Here is a 19658-nt window from a genome sequence, read left to right as displayed (position 1 = left end):
CTCATCTGATCTCTGCTGTAAGGACAGCACCCCAAAAAGCCCTTTTTAGGGCTGTTTTTTTTCCTGTGTAATCTAATTGCAGTTGCCTTCCTGCCAGCGTGTGTGTCAGGCTCACGGCATATACTGTGCCCACTTGTCCAGTGCCACCACTCATATCTGGTTTAACAGTAGTGTACATTTAAAAAAAACAACACTTTTTTGACTGTGTTAATAGCAGTCAATTTCCTTCACACGTGTGCGTTTCAGTGCCTACCTGCCAGGGCACAGTGTCACCCCAGTGCAACTCATATCTGGTGTAACAGTAGTGTAGAGTTAAAAAAACAACACTTTTTGACTGTGTTAAATAATAGCAGTCAGTTTCCTTCACACGTGTGCGTTTCAGTGCCTGCCTGCCAGGGCACACTGTCACCCCAGTGCAACTCATATCTGGTGTAACAGGAGTGTAGATTTAAAAAAAACAACACTTTTTTGACTGTGTTAAATAATAGCAGTCAGTTTCCTTCACACGTGTGCGTTTCAGTGCCTGCCTGCCAGGGCACAGTGTCACCCCAGTGCAACTCATATCTGGTGTAACAGTAGTGTAGATTTTAAAAAAACAACACTTTTTTGACTGTGTTAAATAATAGCAGTCAGTTTCCTTCACACGTGTGCATTTCAGTGCCTGCCTGCCAGGGCACAGTGTCACCCCAGTGCAACTCATATCTGGTGTAACAGTAGTGTAGATTTAAAAAAAAAAAACACTTTTTTGATTGTGTTAAATAATAGCGGTCAGTTTCCTTCGCACGTGTGCGTTTCAGTGCCTGCCTGCCAGGGCACAGTGTCACCCCAGTGCAACTCATATCTGTTGTAACAGTAGTGTAGATTTTAAAAAAAACAACACTTTTTTGACTGTGTTAAATAATAGCAGCAGTCACTGTGCTCGTGCATGAGAAGTTATCTGGGAGCAGGCACTGATTGGCTAGACTGCAAGTCTGTCAAAAGAACTGAAAAAAGGGGCAGTTTGCAGAGGCTTAGATACAAGATAATCACAGAGGTTAAAAGTATATTATTTTAAATGTGTTAGTTATGCAAAACTGGGAAAGGGGTAATAAATAAAGGGATTATCTATCTTTTAAAACAATAAAAATTCTGGTGTAGACTGTCCCTTTAAACGGGGAGTTTGGTCTGTCACTGTGAAGCGGGCGTAACCCTTACAATACCTGATCGATACAACATCATATCTGATGTTTTAAAGCACGTTATTCCAAACAATTTAGGAATGTTAGGTGATTTATGCCCTTTATGGATTAAAACTAGACTCTGCATCAACTATGTAATTTTCCATGGAAGTTTTGCCATGGATCCCCCTCCGGCATGCCACAGTCCAGGTGTTAGTTCCCTTGAAACATTTTTTCCATCCCTATTGTGGCCAGAAAGAGTCCCTGTAGGTTTTAAAGTTCGCCTGCATATTGAAGTCTATGGTGGTTCGCCCAGTTCGCGAACAGTTGTGGAAGTTCGCGTTCGCAGTTCGCGAACCCAAATTTTTATGTTCGCGACATCACTATTCATAATGTTTTGGTCCCAACTGGAATGTTTGTCAAAGGGATCATATAACAATTGCATGTTATGTTATGGAACAACTTTGATTTCATTAAAGCCTTAAATTCTTATCCTGAGTGCCTGTTTTCAAGTCTTTACTAATGAGGTTGGGGCTGTTTCTCAGAGGCTCTGTTGGTGGACTTAAATTGATATGGCATGAGAGTGTTGTGTTGTGAAGGTGAGTGTCATCTATATGAGAAGTGTATGTGTGTAAATATATATATACAATTAAAAGTAAATGGGTGGGTCCAGTGCTAGTGATTACACCTACAGCTCTCTTCAATAGGTTGCCTAGTCATACTTAAACTATTGGGACTATCCTATTCACTGGGATTTTCTAATTGGACTGTTTGCAAACATTTTTATCTGGGACACTTACCTCAAGAAACATTATTTAATAGCAACTCTTCTTTCAACAATGTCGTGGTTTTAAAACATTTGTGAATATATTTGTATTGTCTATTTTTTATGTACTTACATATGACATTTATATTTATTATCTGTATTCATGGATCCATGATTTTTAATATGTTTTACATTTCATTTTATATTTTGTTTGTGATATATATAATTGTGTACAATAAAACTGTAACACCATATACTCTCACCTCTGCCTTATTGGCGCTTACTTCTTTCATCCACTATATATATAAAATTAATTTTTATTTTTTACTAGAGGAACACTGTTTGATAGCCCTTTAAAGAAATCATAGTTGTTTATGATACTTGAGTGGAATTGATTCTGGCAGCTTTGTATACTTATATTTTAAGGTCACAATTTTCATTGCTAAAGGTATAGTTATCAATAAAAGTAAGCATCAAGCATAAAATACATATTTACTACCATTCATAGCTCAGATTATAAAAATTTGCTTGAATAAGCACTTTTCAAATTTAAAGTTTCAGACCCTGGTAAGTCATCAGATATTTAATACTGGGTTTCCTGAGTCACTGCTCCACAGGACTGGGTTGAGGAAGGAGTAATTTTCCTCAGGTGTGAAATAGGGTGTAAAATAGACAATCTAAAAATTCAATACACGTGTACTACAATAAAATATTTATTGACATTCTCAACACCCTCAATCCCTTTGCCAGCAATATATTCACCACATTAAACCTACATCAATATAATAAACCCTTTAACTAATTAACTCCTTATCTTACAGAAATGGTCAAAACTTTAACCCATGTAATTAACCACCTATGTGCCAGAGATGTACACCACAATATTGATAATGGTATGCAGTGACAAAGACAACAATGGTCATTAGGTTTCAGAGGTAGAAGAATATATAGGTTGTAAAGGTCAGTAGGGCACATGAACTAGAAATACCTGCATGGTGCATATGTAGTAATGACTAGCGGGATACACAGGTAGTATTGATCAGCTAAACACAGCAGAACACACATTGTAAATACAGCAGGATACGCAGATAGTTATGGTCAGTAAAAAAGTATTTTTGACCACCAGAATATATTGATAGTGATGGCCAGCAAAACACACAGATAGAAAAAGTTGTGTGGGCTCAACAATATACAAAGGTAGTAGTGACAGCAATGGCAGATAGAATAGGGAGCAATGAATACCTATGTACAGTGGCAGCAATATTTAATAGAAATTCAACAGGACAAAAGCACAATTAACACAAAGGAAAATGACCATAATAGTAATTGTGGTTGAAGGCGTTGCTGAACAACTCATGTTGGTTATCTCTCAAGCACTAAGCCAGAGGTGCACTAAAGTACTGCTCCTAAACCTACATTAGATGCATTATTCTGTACCACAAATTATTTTGTAAAATCTGGAATTACTAAGACTGGGTCACCACACAATGCCATCTCAATTGTAGCAAAATTAGGGATGACTCTACAGTAATACCCGGCAAGTCCTAAAAATGCTCTCACTTGCTTTTTTATTACAGGCAAAGGCCAGACAGAAATAGCCTTTGCCTTTTTGTAGCTCAATAGTACAATGGTGTAACCCAAATATTGAGCCTCTTCCAAACCTAAAAAACACTTAGTAGGCTTGGCAGTTAGGCTGACAGCCCAGATAGAATCTACTACTGCCTGAACTCAGGGTAGGCTGAAAAGTAGGCGAGGCACCATGCAACCAAAATGGTTACATTTTATACTGGAATAAACCCTTAGGTGTAAAAAAGGGCATTTTTCTTTTGTCCTTTCAGTCAGGTGAACATGCCAGTACCCTTTTGTTAAGTCTAAAGTACTTAAATATCTGGACCCCTCTAATCTCTATGAATTAATTATTACAGAAATTGAATTCCATTTACAAAAATCATTACAGAATCTTATTTCCCAATTTGGCTTGGGCACTAGAACAATGGTATTGTTCCATTCATTCTGTGATACTTAAATTACCCCTAAGTCTAACATCTCCTTACTTCTGCATTTACCACCTCTCTTCATGTTTAATAACATGTTTTTCCTGGAACTGGGGAGAAAACCTCAATTTTTTTCAAACAAACTCCTTAACTTCCTGTTTCTGTTGATGTAGCTGTGATATGCACTTCAGGCTAATTTTTAATTTCTTTGTGAGTGGGTTTGGTTTGCATCATCATTAAAACCTCTCTCTCCACCCAGGGTTTAAGTACATTTATGTGGTAAATTTGCTCTGGTTTCCTCGTGATTGGCTGTCTTAATTTATAATTTACCCCATTATAATTTACCACATTAATTGTTCAATAATTTCCTACAGTCCTTACCAGCTTGCAAGGAACTTGCATTCAACTGTAGGGATCAGTACAAGAACTCTGCCCCCAGGTTGGAAGACCCTTAGCCTTGCATTCCTATTGTAAATGATTTCCAGTGTTTTCTGCACTTTTTCCTTATTATACCTTACTATTGGCATCATGGCTTCCATTTGCTGCTGCTTCTATGTTTCTTTAGCAATATCTTATATACCTCTGGGATGCCTACCATATTATAAATCAAAAAGTGAAGACCCTGTGGAGGATTAAGGTGCTTTTCTAATAGAGAACATGAGGTATGGTAACAAACAATTCCAATCCTTTCCAGCTTTGTATATCATTTTATGCGAAATAGCCTTTAATGTTTTATTAAACCTCTCAAATGGCCCATCAGTTTGGGGGTGATGTACTGACGTACTGACGTTCTAAGCTGCTTACTTTTTAGAAGTTTAAACAATTCTTTCTTTACAATTAACATAAAAGGGGTTCTCTGGTCTGTAAGAATCTCTTTTGGTAGGCCCACTCTGCTAAACATCATCATCAACTCTTTTACAATATTTTTAGAAGAGGGATTTCTTACAGGTACTGCTTCAGGATACCAGGTTGGTTGCATAAATCTAGTATATATAAGATATATTGGTGCCCCCTAACAGATTTAGGTAACAGCCCTACCTATCGCAATCTATAATAGGTAGAGATATCAGTGAGTTACGAAAAACCTTTTAATGGTGCTTTTTGCTAATATTCTGGACAGGATTTACAAAATCTCTCTATTGCAGAAAAAATACCTGGCCAATAAAACTTTGCAAGTATTCATTCCCTGGTTTTCACAATCCCAAGTTGCCCTCCCCCCCCCAACAACTGACCTCCCCCCCAACAATGGGAGCAAGCTTTAGGACAGTATTTCTGTGAGAATTGGGAACCAACAACTTCTCCACCTCATAAACCCCTTTTTTCTCTACTCTATAAAGAAAATCATGCTTCACTTTAAAATAGGTTCAGCCTCATTACCCAGGCATACTAGAGGTAACAGTTTTTCACTGTCTGACTCCAAATCAACATTAGTGATGTCGCAAACCTAAAATTTTGCGTTCGCGAACAGCGAACACGAACTTCCACAAAAGAAGAAATACATTTATTTGTATTTAACCGTATATACATTTTTTTTTTTGCAAAGCTTTATTTATATAAATCAAATATAACATTACAGGAGCACAAGGCATTTGAAACAGAGATCAGGTACAATATTTCAAGCTGTTGGACAATGTTTAGAAGTCTATGTGTTATTTTTCATTTAAACCAGAGACCTTGTGTAGTTAGGTGGTCGTTGAAATCTCTTGTAATAATGCATTGTCTTCACCTGATTCTCTTTAGGGGGCTGGTATTAGGGCAGTTAAACAAGCTCCTGCAGTTCGTTTCAACCTTGCAGATTTTGTTTTTTTTTAATCCTTACATTTCTCATTGAAACTTAAAACATTGACTCTGGTGAATAAATATAACTATAACACTAACAGTGATTAAAATTTGGTTCCTACACAGGTAGGGTGTTAGTTTAGAAAATTCTCCATGGGGGGGGGGGAAGGAGGGCTTAAGGAGAAAAGGAGGGGGGAGCTCGGATGCGGGGGGGGGAGGGTACATCTTATTGGAGAGGGGAGAGAGAGTGGGGATGGTGGGGAGAGGGATGGGAGATGGGGGGGCAGGGGGGAATGGGAAGGTCTTGTGGGCCGCCGTGGATGAGGGCGACCAACACTTAGAGTTTAGATAGGTGTCCCAGTGGTTGTAGTATGTGAAGGGGGTTAGGCGGGGGGAAGGTTTGTTCAGATTGGAGTGTCTTTCCACGTTAGGTTCATGTATTCATGAAAGTCGGGTCTCCCTGTCTTGATGTAATGGTATCTTTCTAGCTGTAGGTATGTTGTGACAAGGTTTTCCCATTCTAGTTTGGAGGGTATTGACTGAGTCTTCCATTTCTTGGGTATCAAAGCTTTAGCTCCATTTATCATAATTATATATAGAGATCTATCATATTGGTGGTTAAATTCCGGGAGGTCCAGGTAGAGTAGGGATGATGCTGTTGGCTGTATAGAAAGTTGGAGTTTCCTGTTAATTTCAGTAAACACCTCATTCCAGTAGTCCCTTATTTTGGGGCAGTCCCACCATATGTGTAACATGGTGCCCTCTGCCCCGCAACCTCTCCAACATCTCCCTGTTGTATTGGGGTATATCTTTTTGATTCTGTAGGGGGTCAAGTACCATCTGCTTAGGAATTTGTATTGGACTTCTTGGGTTCTGGCCGATATTGAGCATTTTTTTGTTATGTCAAAGGCTCTGTACCATGTTTTGGGGTCATATTCCTGACCCAGTTCCCTGTGCCACCCCTGTGTGAACATAGGGAGGTCATTGGGACCGCCGTTTTGTATTATTTCATAAAGATGGGAGATCAGGTGTTTAGGTGGAGTAGTTAAAGTGCAGAGATTCTCTAAGGGTGTAAGTGTTCTGAATAGCAAGGATTTGTGCCTATGTGTTGATATATAGTGGGAGAGCTGTGCGCAGTGAAACCAAGATGCAAATAAGTCTGGGTCTCTAAGGTCCTGTTGCGATTTAAGTTTCTTGTTGGAAAGAGCGTTATTTATCGACAATTTGTTTAGGGGTGGGTTCTCCCAGCCCTGTCTCGTGGAAACTTGTATGTTTGTGGCTGGGTTACCTCTAATCAGGGTAAGTGGAGATGTCGGAGTCGAGATATGGGTTTGGGTGGCTGTTATCTAGTCCCATACCATCATAGTTTCTTTAAGAAGAGGGTATTGTTGTAGTTGTGGGGGGCGGTGTTTGTGCGGGATCCATGCCATGTATGGAGTATTGGAGTATATCTGAGTCTAGTCTTATCCACGCTTTATGGGTGAGGTTTTGGCACCACTCTACTATGTGTTGTAATGAAATAGCTTGACTGTAGGTATATAAGTTAGGGAGGCCCGTTCCCCCCTGTGATCTGGGTCGGTATAAGGTGTTCCTATTTATTCTGGGTTTGATACCCTGCCAAACATAGTCTTCCATAGCTTTTTAAATGTGATGGATGTATGGAGTAGTTGGTGTTAGTGGGATGGTTTGTAGGATATATAGAATACGGGGAAAAACATTCATTTTAACAATGTTAATTCTACCTATCCATGAGAAGGATTTTTTCCTCCATCTCGAAAGGTCTGCAGTTATTTCCTCCTTGATTTTTTTGTAGTTTGCCTCTATGGTTTCGGACAGGGTCGGTCTAATAATGATCCCCAGATACTTGAGTTCCTTGTTTACTATTCTAAGAGGGCAGTCTTTAGCTATATGGTTGAAGATGTCTTTCGATTCATTGATGTTAAGAAGTTCGGATTTATTGAGGTTTAGATGAAAGTTGGAGACAGCTCCGTATTGTTCCATTTCCCTCAACACCTCAGGCAGTGAGTGTAGTGTGTTTGTAAGTGTAATTAGTATGTCATCCACGTACATAGCTAATTTATACTCTGTGTTATGCACTGTGATACCTGAAAAAGCGGGGTTCGTCCTAATTTTACTGGCTAGGGGCTCTATTGAAATAGCAAATAGGACGGGGGAAAGGGGGCACCCCTGCCTGGTCCCATTCGTAATTGGGAATGAGTCTGATAATACTCCGTTCACATATACCTTGGCATTTGGGGTGGAGTATAAGGAGGAGACCCATTTCATAAGGCCAGGGCCAAAGTTCATTTTCTGAAGAGTGGAAAGCATGAATGACCAATTAACTCAGTCAAACGCCTTCTCTGCGTCTGTTGAAAGGAGGGTGAGAGGGATAGATGTTATTTTGGCATGTGAGATCAGCTGGATATCTTTAAGCATGTTATCTCTTGCTTCTCTGTGTGGAATGAATCCCGTCTGATCTGTTGAGATCAGTTGTGGTAGGAATTTATTAATTCTGTTTGCTAGTAGTTTGGCCAAGATTTTGATATCAGAGTTTAGCAATGAGATAGGGCGGAAGTTTTCTGGTTTTGTAGGGGGTTTGCCAGGTTTGGGTAGTACTACTATGTGTGCTTCCAGCATGGAACCAGGCAGAGACCCCATCTCCTGAGTTGCATTAAAGATGTCAAGTAAGTGGGGGGCTAATATGTGGGCAAATTTTTTATAGTATTTGGAGTTTAGGCCATCTGGGCCGGGGCTTTTACCTGGTCGTAGGTTATTTATAGTTTGTAAGATTTCAGTTATAGTGAAAGGCTCGTCTAATGAGGCCCTATCATCCTCCGAAAGAGATGGTAACTCCACTCCAGCCAGGTAGTCTTGTATCTGGGGTTTATCCTCTCTACCATTCTAGCACTGCTTGGTTGTATGTTGTAGAGTAGTTTGTAGTATTCCATGAATGTGTTTGCTATGCCTTTCGCATCGTGTTGGGTAGCATCGTCAGAGTCTTTGATTTCATGTATATACGTTTAAAGTTTTTTGCGTGCTAGAGCCCTAGCTAATAGTTTGCCTGCCTTGTCGCCCTGCTCATAGAATGTTTGGTTCAGGAAGAGTGCCCTTTTTTGTTGTTCTACATTTAGATGGGTTGATAAATCTGTCTTAGCCTGTGTCAGGTCTGTCAGAAGAGAAGTGTCAGTGGGGCTGCTTTTGTGTTGTTGTTCTAAATGAGTTATTTTATTTAATGAGTGGAGTTTTTCTCTTTTAAGTCTATTCTGTCTGGCCCTGATTTTTATTAGTTCCCCTCGGATTACGCATTTGTGCGCTTCCCATATGGTAGTTAAGGGAAGAGTGTCTGTTTTGTTTAGTTGGAAATATTCTTGGAGTGAGTTGGTGAGGTCTGCGGTCGTGACAGAGTCGTCTAGCAATGTGTCGTCGAGTTTCCACACTTGGGCTGAAATCGGGGAGTCTGGCCAGTGAATCGTGCAAGAGACAGGGGCATGATCCGACCATGTGATGTTCCTTATGTTACAGTCTGATATGGTGGTGAGTCCCAGAGTGTCCGAATAAATGTAATCTATTCTGGAGTATTTATTGTGGGGATGGGAGTAAAAGGTAAAGTCCTTAGTGTGTGGGTGTGTAATTCGCCATACATTGTGAACTACCACCTCCTTCAGATATTGTGTTATCAATTTTAGTGTCTTGGGGGATATGCTGGAGGAGCCGTCAGAAGTATCTATACGTGGATCTATTGGGATATTAAAGTCTCCTCCAATATAGAGTGCGCCTTTTTGAATTTCATGAATTTTTAGTGTCATCCATTTGAGGAAGTGGGCTTGTGCTGTGTTGGGAAAGTAGAGGTTTATTAATGTTACTGGTCTGTTGTATAGGAGGCCTACCATCATGATATAGCGGCCTTCAGGGTCTTTTTCAATTTTTCTGGGGTTGAAGGGGATTTTCTTATGGAACAGAATGCCCACCCCTCCCTTTTTATTTGGCCCTGATGCGAAGTATGCTTGGGTATAGTGTTTGTGGAACCATTTAGGTTTGTGGCCTTTTTTAAAGTGGGTTTCTTGCAGGAGAATTATGTCTCCTTTCATTCTTTGGAGATCGGTGAGCACTATCGCTCTTTTGTTTGTGCTGTTCAAGCCTTTTACGTTTATAGTGATCAGTTCTATACCCTGGGGCAGGTACTGCTTTTTATAGGCTGGCATTTCGGCGGGTGATGGTGACTGATCAAGACCAGAGTACAGATGGTGTTGGGGGAAGGGGGTAGGTAAAGTAGGAGGTACAAAAGAATATCTCTAGGCCTATAGTGTAGGACCCGGAGTTGGGTAAGATGGGGATGGGAGTGGGCCCGCCCCAACCCACGGCAGTCAATCCTGTAAAGGAAAAGTTCCGTATAGGACAGTAAAACAACAAAGGCAATCAAATTGAACAACTCAGGAATGAGAAATACAAAAAGAAAACAAAGAAGAAAAAAAACAGTCAAAAAGTAACTGTAAACTTTCTAGGGGAAGAGGCCCTAGTTCCTTGCCTATGAGCTTAGTGTTTGTGTGAAATTATTGGTTAAGTGAGTGAGTGTGCAATTAAGGTCAGCCGTAGTACTGTGTGTGAAGTGAGCGTGGTAGTGAATGGTGTGTGTAGGTGTTGCGGCTGGTCTAAGCATGAGTGGAGTCTCTTTCTGCTCTTTAATCTTACCTCGGTGAGTGTTAAGTATTCGAAGTGAAATTACATTATTAGTAAGTGTAGGAACATTATACAAACATCACAACATGAATTAACAGGTAACCATTGGTTCAACTTATCTTAACACAAAGTAGGTGATGGTATGACCAAGGACTCCTAAGGGTTGTGGATCTTACTCAGTCCGAAATAATCTCTAGGTGAAGAGTTCATATTCCTTCACATCAGATTGCGATGGAGGACCAGCACAATTCTACCCAATCGGTTTAATGGGGTATTCCCTTCTTTCTGTGGTTATTGTGTTCCAATTACATTGTATCGTCCGCAGCTGATTCCTCCGCAGTGGCGGGTGGATTCTGCAGGTGCTCCAATGCCGGGGGAAGCTTGATTGACAGATTGAAGGAGTTGTTAAAAGAGGGTAGGTCTTCCACTGAGTGGAACACCGTGGTGGTGTTGTTTTTTGTGGCAACTATGCATGTGGGGAATCCCCACCTGTAAGGGATACCCTTTTCCCTCAGGACTGTTGTGATAAATTTCAGCTCCTTTCTTTTTTGTAGAGTAGCCGGGCATATATCCGAGTATATCTGAATTTCTATACCCGCATGTGTGAGGGGCGATGTATTCCTTGCCCCCTTGAGTATTTCTTCTTTATCTCTGAATGAGAGTAGTTTTACTATCACATCTCTCGGCGGTGCCTTAGCTGGTGGTCTTGGGCGTAGGGCACGGTGAGCTCGCTCGACAGGGACCTCTGGTGCAGATGGCGTGTTTTTCGCTGTCCGGAAGAGGCTTTGTAGATGCCCCTGCAGAGCGTCTGGGGGGATTGATTCAGGGATCCCCCGGATCCGCAGGTTGTTCCTGCGGCTCCTGTTTTCCAAGTCTTTCATTCTCTCCATTAGGTTATGTAACATATCTGCATGCATTTGGGTGTTATCAGATTGAGATCGTAGTTCTGACTGCTGACTTTCCTGTTTTTTTTCTATGGTGATTACTTTGTGTTCTAGAACTGAAATATCTTTCTTGAATTCAGTGAACATGTCCTTTACTTCTTGCATAGCCTCTCTTATATCTTCTCTAGAGGCGAAGTATTTAAGGTCGCTTTTAGTGACCTGTTGAGAGGCGTCTGGGTAGCCTATGGTAGTTTGGGTTTCTGTTTCTTGTCTGTGTTTAATAAATGGCTCGCATGGAGGCTTTGGGACAGTTTCAGCTGGTTTTAAATAGTTGCTCATGGTAGAGGATTTATAATCTTTGTTCATTTTAGTAGGCCTTTTGTTTGGCATTTCTGGCTGCATGGGCTCTATGTGTTTTCAGACTCTTTGATTCTCTTTTATTTCTTTGCCTTTTTGCTGTTAATTATTCAACAAGTAGCACCATTGGGGGCTTTTTTGTTTGTGTCTCTGCTGCTGACCTGCAAGTGTGACTGCTATCTTAAGGGAGTTATAAAGATATAGGTAGATCTGTGGCTCAATGGAGCACTGATACTATGAGAATGTTAGTAACAGACTGCTTTAATTAGTGTTCTGACAGTGAGGAGGCCTTTTATCAGTTTTACTGCCTGCTTTTTAGGATTGGTTTTGCTTTTTCTTTTTTTTTTCCCCCCTATTATGCTTCTCTCTTTTTTATTCAAGGTGCTGATGCTTGCCTGTTATATCTGGATTTGCTAACTGGTTACCCCTCTGCTTGTTGTGCTGTTTCCCTTTAGCTTTCCAGGACCTGTGGGATTTACCTGTTAGCCGTTTAGATGTGCGGCATTTACAGATCTTGGCCCCGGCAGCAGACAGTGGTGCTCAGTGGTAGCCGGTCCGGCCGTGTGGGAGATCGGGTGGAGGTATGTCGGAAGGGGCTCACCTGCCGGAGGCGCTCCGGTTCCTGCTCTGCTATCCTCCCGCTTGGCGCTCAATGTACACCGGGGTCCCCCCCGAGGGCTTGTACACAGGGATAGTTCCGGCACGATTAGTTAGCGCCCTAAGAGCCGGGTCTGTAGGGATTTTGGTCTACCGCTTCCCGGGTCCTTTAGTTCCAAGGCGGTGTTAGAAAGTTCTTTGACAGGTTAGTGCTGCGGCTTGTCTCAGGTGCCTGTGAGTGTTTAGGCCTTGGTGCGGAGGTGTGTCTTATCTGCGCCGTCTTTGCTGCTTTTTAGATTTCTCTTCAAGAGGCTCCCCCAAGTTATTTAAGTGTATCTCAGTGATAGTTACGGCTGTGAATTAGGTTGATGTTGGTAAATATGCACTCAGTTATGGTCGGCAAGTTAACTAGGGCATCAGAGCTATTCTTTCAAGCGGCCATATTCCTGTGCGGCCAAGCTCCGCCCCATAGGCAGGCGAATTTTAAAACCCACAGGGACTCTTTCTGGCCACAAAAGTGATGGAAAAGTTGTTTCAAGGGGATTAACACCAGGACTGTGGCATGCCGGAGGGGGATCCATGGCAAAACTCCCATGGAAAATTACATAGTTGATGCAGAGTCTGGTTTTAATCCATAAAGGGCATAAATCACCTAAAATTTCTAAATTGTTTGGAATAACATGCTTTAAAACATCAGGTATGATGTTGTATCGTTCAGGTAGTGTAAGGATTACGCCCGCTTCACAGTGACAGACCAAACTCCCCGTTTAACGCACCGCAAACAACTGCAAACAGTCCATTTGCACAACCGCAAACTCCCCATTTGCACAAGGTTGGATATCAAGCTAGCCATGTCCTGTTCCTTGTCCTCACTGATGTCACTGCGCGTGCAATCACTTCCTGGGGTAACAGAAAATGCTCCACCCACAAGATGCTCCTATTATATTACTGCACTGAGGATGCTGCCTGTATCTGTGTGTCCTGCTCCCTGGCCGGAGAGCACAGGGGACACCAGGTCGAGCTGCTAAATGAGGCTTCTGAGAAGAAGAAAAAGAAACTGAGAAATGTTCTGCAGAAACTGACCACAAAGAGAGAGGAGACTGAGAAAAGAGTCCAGAGTCGGAGAAGCACAGGAGAGGGGTGCAAGAGAAAGCAGCTGGTGTAACAGAGAGACTGACTGCCCTGATTAGGGACATCAGGAAACAGCTGGAAGACCTAGAGAAGCGAGTCCTGAGTAAGATCAACCGGCAGCAGGAGCAGGTTTTAATCACAATCTCTGATCTGATCCAGCAGCTGGGAAAAAGAGAACGACGAGCTAACCAGGAAGATTTGTCACATTGAGGAGCTGTGCAACATGACTGACCCATTAACTGCCCTACAAGAACAGGAATCACACAGAGATGAGATGCTTGGTCGGTCCTCCTACTTCCAATTTGGGGCACTGCGCGTGCAATCTAATGTGCCACCAGATAGGAGTGGTCTGTTAAGTAGTACTATTCTTATCAGTTTAATCCCTGTTACGTCCCCTATCAGGGGACGTGTATATGGCATCAATTTTAGGAACCAGGAGATGATTTTAGGAACCGGGAGATGGAAAAAGATGCTTGGTCGGTCCGGCCACGAGATAGATAGATAGATAGATAGATACATAGATTAGATAGATAGATCAATAGAAGCAATAGATACATTTGATGATAGATACAATAGATAGATAGATAGATTTGATAGATAAATAGATAGATTTGATAGATAGATAATTTCCCAGCAGACTGATGTTTCACAGTCAAAGAAGTTTTTTTTTTTTTTTTTAAATTTACACTACTGTTACAACAGATATGAGTGGTGGCACTAGTTGGCAAGTGGGCCTGGCACACATGCTGGCAGGCAACTGCTATTAGATTACACTAGCAGACTGATGTTTCATAGTCAAAAAAGTTTTTTTTAAAAAAATTTACACTACTTTTACAACAGATATGAGTGGTGGCACTAGTTGGCAAGTGGGCCTGGCACACACGCTGGCAGGCAGGCAACTGCAATTAGATTACACTAGCAGACTGATGTTTCACAGTCAAAAAAGTTTTTTTTAAAAAAAATTACACTACTTTTACAACAGATATGAGTGGTGGCACTAGTTGGCAAGTGGGCCTGACACACACGCTGGCAGGCAGGCAGGCAACTGCTTATAGATTACACTAGCAGACTGATGTTTCACAGTCAAAAAAGGTTTTTTTTACAAAATTTACACTACTGTTACAACAGATATGAGTGGTGGCACTGCAGACAGGCAACTGCAATTAGATTACACTAGCAGACTGATGTTTCACAGTCAAAATTACACAGGCAAAAAAAAAAAAGAAAAAAAAAGATGTTCTAGCCCTAAAAAGGGCTTTTTGGGGTGCTGTTCTTACAGCAGAGATCAGATGAGTCCTTCAGGACTGTAGTGGACACTGAATACACTAGCCTAGCTATCAATTTCCCTATAAAATCAGCAGCAGCTACACTATCCCTCCTCTCACTAAGAATGCAGGATCAGAATGAATCTAAAATGGCTGCTGTCCAGGAGCTGGGAGGGTCTGGGAGGGAGTGTCTGCTGCTGATTGGCTGAAATGTGTCTGCAGACTGTGAGATACAGGGTCAAAGTTTACTCAATGATGACGAATAGGGGGCGGATCAAACATCGCTGTAAGGGTTAAACTTCTGCTCACCTAGTAACTCCACCCTTTTTACCTATATCAGTACCAGCACACCTGCAGACAAGTGCTTGGTAATTTGTTTTGTTCCTGAACTGCACGCTGTGCATATGGATTAACTTTGTTTGTCTTTTCTCCTAACTTGGATTATAAATATAGGACGTCCTATTTCTCAAATTACTCTGAGCCTCAGATTCTAAGGAATCCTCTTCTATAATTCCCTTTGCAAAGAGAACTTTCATAATTACCCTCTGAACAGCTTCCAACTAAGGATTCAGCTGTTCCACCTCTCCCTTGCATAAACTGAACTCTGCTACAATTCTGCTGTCAGCATATCCTGTGCTGACAGGCAGATTCACACAGTCTATTCAGAGGTAGGAGCTGCGCACACAGCCATCAGCATATCCTGTGCTGACAGGCAGATTCACACAGTCTATTCAGAGGTAGGAGCTGCGCACACAGCCATCAGCATATCCTGTGCTGACAGGCAGATTCACACAGTCTATTCAGAGGTAGGAGCTGCGCACACAGCCATCACGCTACCTAGTGCTGACAGGCAGATACACACTGGGTATTCAGAGGTAGGAGCTGCGCCGTGTATCATCACTCTCTCCAGTAACCCTTATTGTGCTGGACTGGACTGGTACTAACTTGGCATTTACACTTCTACCTATTACATCTCTGTACTTATCTGACATCCAATCTGCTCAGACCAAAGGTGAAGTCACCAACACTTCCATCACAACCTCAGATCTCTATACCATCTGACAAATATCAGACCTGAGTATTTACCACCAACTAATTAAAATCACTTTATTACTTGAGCGTACCTGAACAATAGCTACGCTCCTAAAGAAGGTGAAACAACAACCACTTTTGTAAAACAATTCTGCAGCTGAGGTCTAGATCCCAGTTCTAATCTTACATATTACCAAGCCTAAAAATGGACCCAGCAGAATTGCCACAAGTGGTGTATAATCTTTCTCAGAGAGTGGACCAGCTCTCACAGGGACTCAGGGAGCTTCAAGTTGAGAACCAGACCTTAAGAGGTATAATAAGGGACTCCCTCACTCCAAAAGCATACTCTTCAGAGCCTACCATAGAACCTCAAGTCTCGCTGCCTGATACCTTCTCAGGTAATCGCAAGAATTATAGACATTTCAAAAATGCTTGCACTCTGTTATTTCAATTGAAGCCAAAAACCTACAGTACAGATAAAATCAAAGTACTAACTATGATATCTTTCTTACGTGGCGAACCAAGGGTGTGGGCGGATACACTGTATGAGGCCAATGATCCAGTCTTAACGTCATTCCCACAATTTCTTGCTACAATGGATGAACTTTATGTTGATTCTAACTTACAGTTAACAGCTGAATCCTCGAATTATGTAAGACCAGCAACTTCCTGCAAGAATACCATCGAACCTATGGACATAGGTGTGATTAGAGGTCCCCTTACCTCAGAAGAACGGAACCGAAGGAGAACACAGTACCTCTGTATGTACTGCGCAAATCCCAGCCACACCGTAAAAGAGTGTCCAGTACTTCAAAAATCAAGGAAAAGTAAGTTCCATCACATTCACACTGCACATACCTGTCAGAGCAATTCCACTTATTGTTATCTCTCTCTCCATTTACAGTGGGACCAAAACAGACTGACGACTAATGCCTTAGTAGACAGCGGAGCCTACGGCAACTATATAGATAAAGATGTTGTAGCTGTCAATAAAATTCCTTTTGTTTGCAAGCAACAACCTGTGTCTATTCGCCTTATTGATGGTACCAATATCTCCACAGGTCCCATTACACAGCAGACGATACCTTTACAGGTACTAACACCTTCAGGGCACACCGAATATCTTACATTCGATATCCTACCCTCACCATTGTTCCCTATTATTTTAGGCCTAAGTTGGCTGCAATTACATCAGCCCCAAATTAATTGGAAGGACTTGACCGTCGATTTCACATCCACATTTTGCAAGACAACCTGCTATCCGCATCAGGGTTTACTCTTACATCTACAGGAAAATGAACTCACACTACCCAAAGAATATACCGATTTCGTTGATGTATTCAGTAAAAAAGAGGCTGAGGCATTACCGCCGCATCGAGTCTATGACTGCCCGATAGATCTCCAGCCTGGAGCAGTAGTTCCTTACGGACATCTGTACCCTCTAAGTAAGCCAGAATTGGATTATCTGAAAACATATTTGGATGAAAACATACGTAAGGGGTTCATACGACCATCCACCTCCCCAGCTGGTGCGGGGATTTTTTTTGTCAAAAACAAAGATTCATCTCTACGTCCCATAATAGACTATCGGGAACTTAATAAGAGGACTATTAAAAATAGGTACCCCCTGCCGTTAATTCCCGAACTTATAGAAAGATTGCATCAAGCTACTGTTTTTACAAAGCTTGACCTACGTGGAGCCTATAATTTAGTCCGCATTAGAGACGGTGATGAATGGCTCACTGCGTTCCGTACCAGATACGGCCTCTACGAATATCTCGTGATGCCATTTGGGCTTTGCAACGCCCCAGCAACGTTCCAATTTTTTATCAATGATATTTTTAGGGATCTCTTAGACGTATGTATCGTGATATATTTAGACGACATCTTAATCTACTCAAAAAATATATCCGAACATATTAAACATGTCCGTTGGGTCCTCTCCCGCTTACGTACTCATCATCTGTACGCCAAGCCAGAGAAATGTGTGTTCCACACTAACCAAATTTCATTCTTAGGGTACCATATCTCTCCAGCAGGAATTGAGATGGAACAAAATAAAGTACAGACAGTCATTGAATGGAAAACGCCCACAACAAAAAAGGAGCTCCAACGCTTCCTAGGTTTTGCGAATTATTATCGCAAATTTATTAAGAATTTCTCAAAAATCGCAAAACCTCTCTCAACACTATCTGGATCTACGCAATTCCGCTGGACTCCTCAAGCAAATAATGCTTTCCTAGAATTGAAGTCCCGCTTTACTACAGCTCCAATCTTGAAATTTCCCAATCCTGAGCTACCTTACACTCTCGAGGTGGATTCCTCTGATTATGCCATCGGAGCTGTACTGTCACAACGAGAGACACCGGCCACCCCACTCCATCCAGTAGCTTACCTGTCTAAAGTCATGTCACCAGCTGAGAGAAACTATCCCATTGGTGACAAAGAACTCCTTGCAATAAAGAGATCACTAGAACATTGGAGGCATCTTCTCGAGGGCACTCTCCATCCATTGGTGATCTACACTGATCATAAAAACCTGGAGTATTTACAAACCAACAAGACCCTTTCCGCAAGACAGGTGAGATGGAGCCTGTATTTTGCCAGGTTCAACTTCAATATAATCTATCGACCAGCAAACAAGAATGGCAAGGCAGATGCCTTGTCACGAAAAGAGGACAAACCCCCAGAAACCTCAACACAAAAATCTATGATACCTCCAGAACGCTTCTTAGGTGTTATATCTTCCTACTCAAAACAAATCGTGGAGGCACTAAAATCTGATTCCGCTTTACCAAAGGATCAGGTCACTCTACATTCCAATGGCCTCTACTACCACAATGAAAAATTGTATATCCCAGTCAGTCTTAGACAACAATTGATTCACTTGTTCCATGATACCCCTCTATCCGGACATCAGGGAGTGAGACGCACTTCAGAACGGATAACACGAGAATTCTGGTGGCCTGGGTTAAAGGACTCAATAAAGGAACACATAAGTAGTTGCCTTATCTGTACAACCTGCAAAAACGAAAATAAAAGCCCATTTGGTTTTCTGTTACCACTACCCATTCCAGAGAAACCATGGCAACATGTTGGTTTAGATTTTATTGTAGAATTACCAGTCTCGAATTTACAAACAACAATCCTTGTAGTCATTGATCATCTCACCAAGATGGCACACTTTGTGCCATTCCATAAACTCCCTACAGCAGCAGAGACAGCAACACTATTTGTCAAGCATATAATCAAATTACATGGAATCCCTTCAACACTGTATTCGGACAGAGGGACACAGTTCACATCTAACTTCTGGAGACATCTTTGCAGAATCCTGCAGATCGACCATCGTTTCTCGTCTTCCTATCATCCACAGACGAACGGACAGGTGGAAAGAACAAACCAATGGCTTGAGCAGTACCTCCGGTGTTACTGTTCACAACATCAACATGATTGGGAGGAATATTTACCTCTCGCCGAATATGCCTATAATGATGCAAGCAATGCCAGTACTAAGATGTCACCTTTCTTCGCCAACCATGGGTTTCACCCTACATTTTCTTTAGCCCCAGGTGTTGTCTCAGACTCTCCACAGGTAGACCAGTTGACTAACTCCATGCTGGAGGTCTTTAGGACTCTTCAAGATAACATCAAACAGGCTCAAGATTCTCAAAAGAAATATTATGACCAGAGGAGAAGGCCATCTCCAGTATACTCTATTGGTGATTTCGTTTGGCTTTCAACCAAAAATCTACGTTTGAACATTCCTGCTAAGAAACTTGCCAGGAAGTTCATAGGTCCGTTTCCCATAACTAAATTGGTTAACGAAAATGCAGTCACTCTGGGTCTACCTCCTAGTTTGCACATCCATTCCACATTCCATGTCTCACTGATAAAACCTGCTAGACTTATGAGGGACACCAGTGTTGTACTTCCCTCTGACCCAATTCAGGATTTACCCGATGAATTCGAAGTTGAAGAACTCGTAGATTCCAGACATCATAACGGTGGCATACAGT

The sequence above is a fragment of the Bombina bombina genome, chromosome 6 (assembly GCF_027579735.1).
Source record: "Bombina bombina isolate aBomBom1 chromosome 6, aBomBom1.pri, whole genome shotgun sequence".
Taxonomy (NCBI): Eukaryota; Metazoa; Chordata; class Amphibia; order Anura; family Bombinatoridae; genus Bombina; species Bombina bombina.
This window is presented reverse-complemented; position numbering follows the sequence as displayed.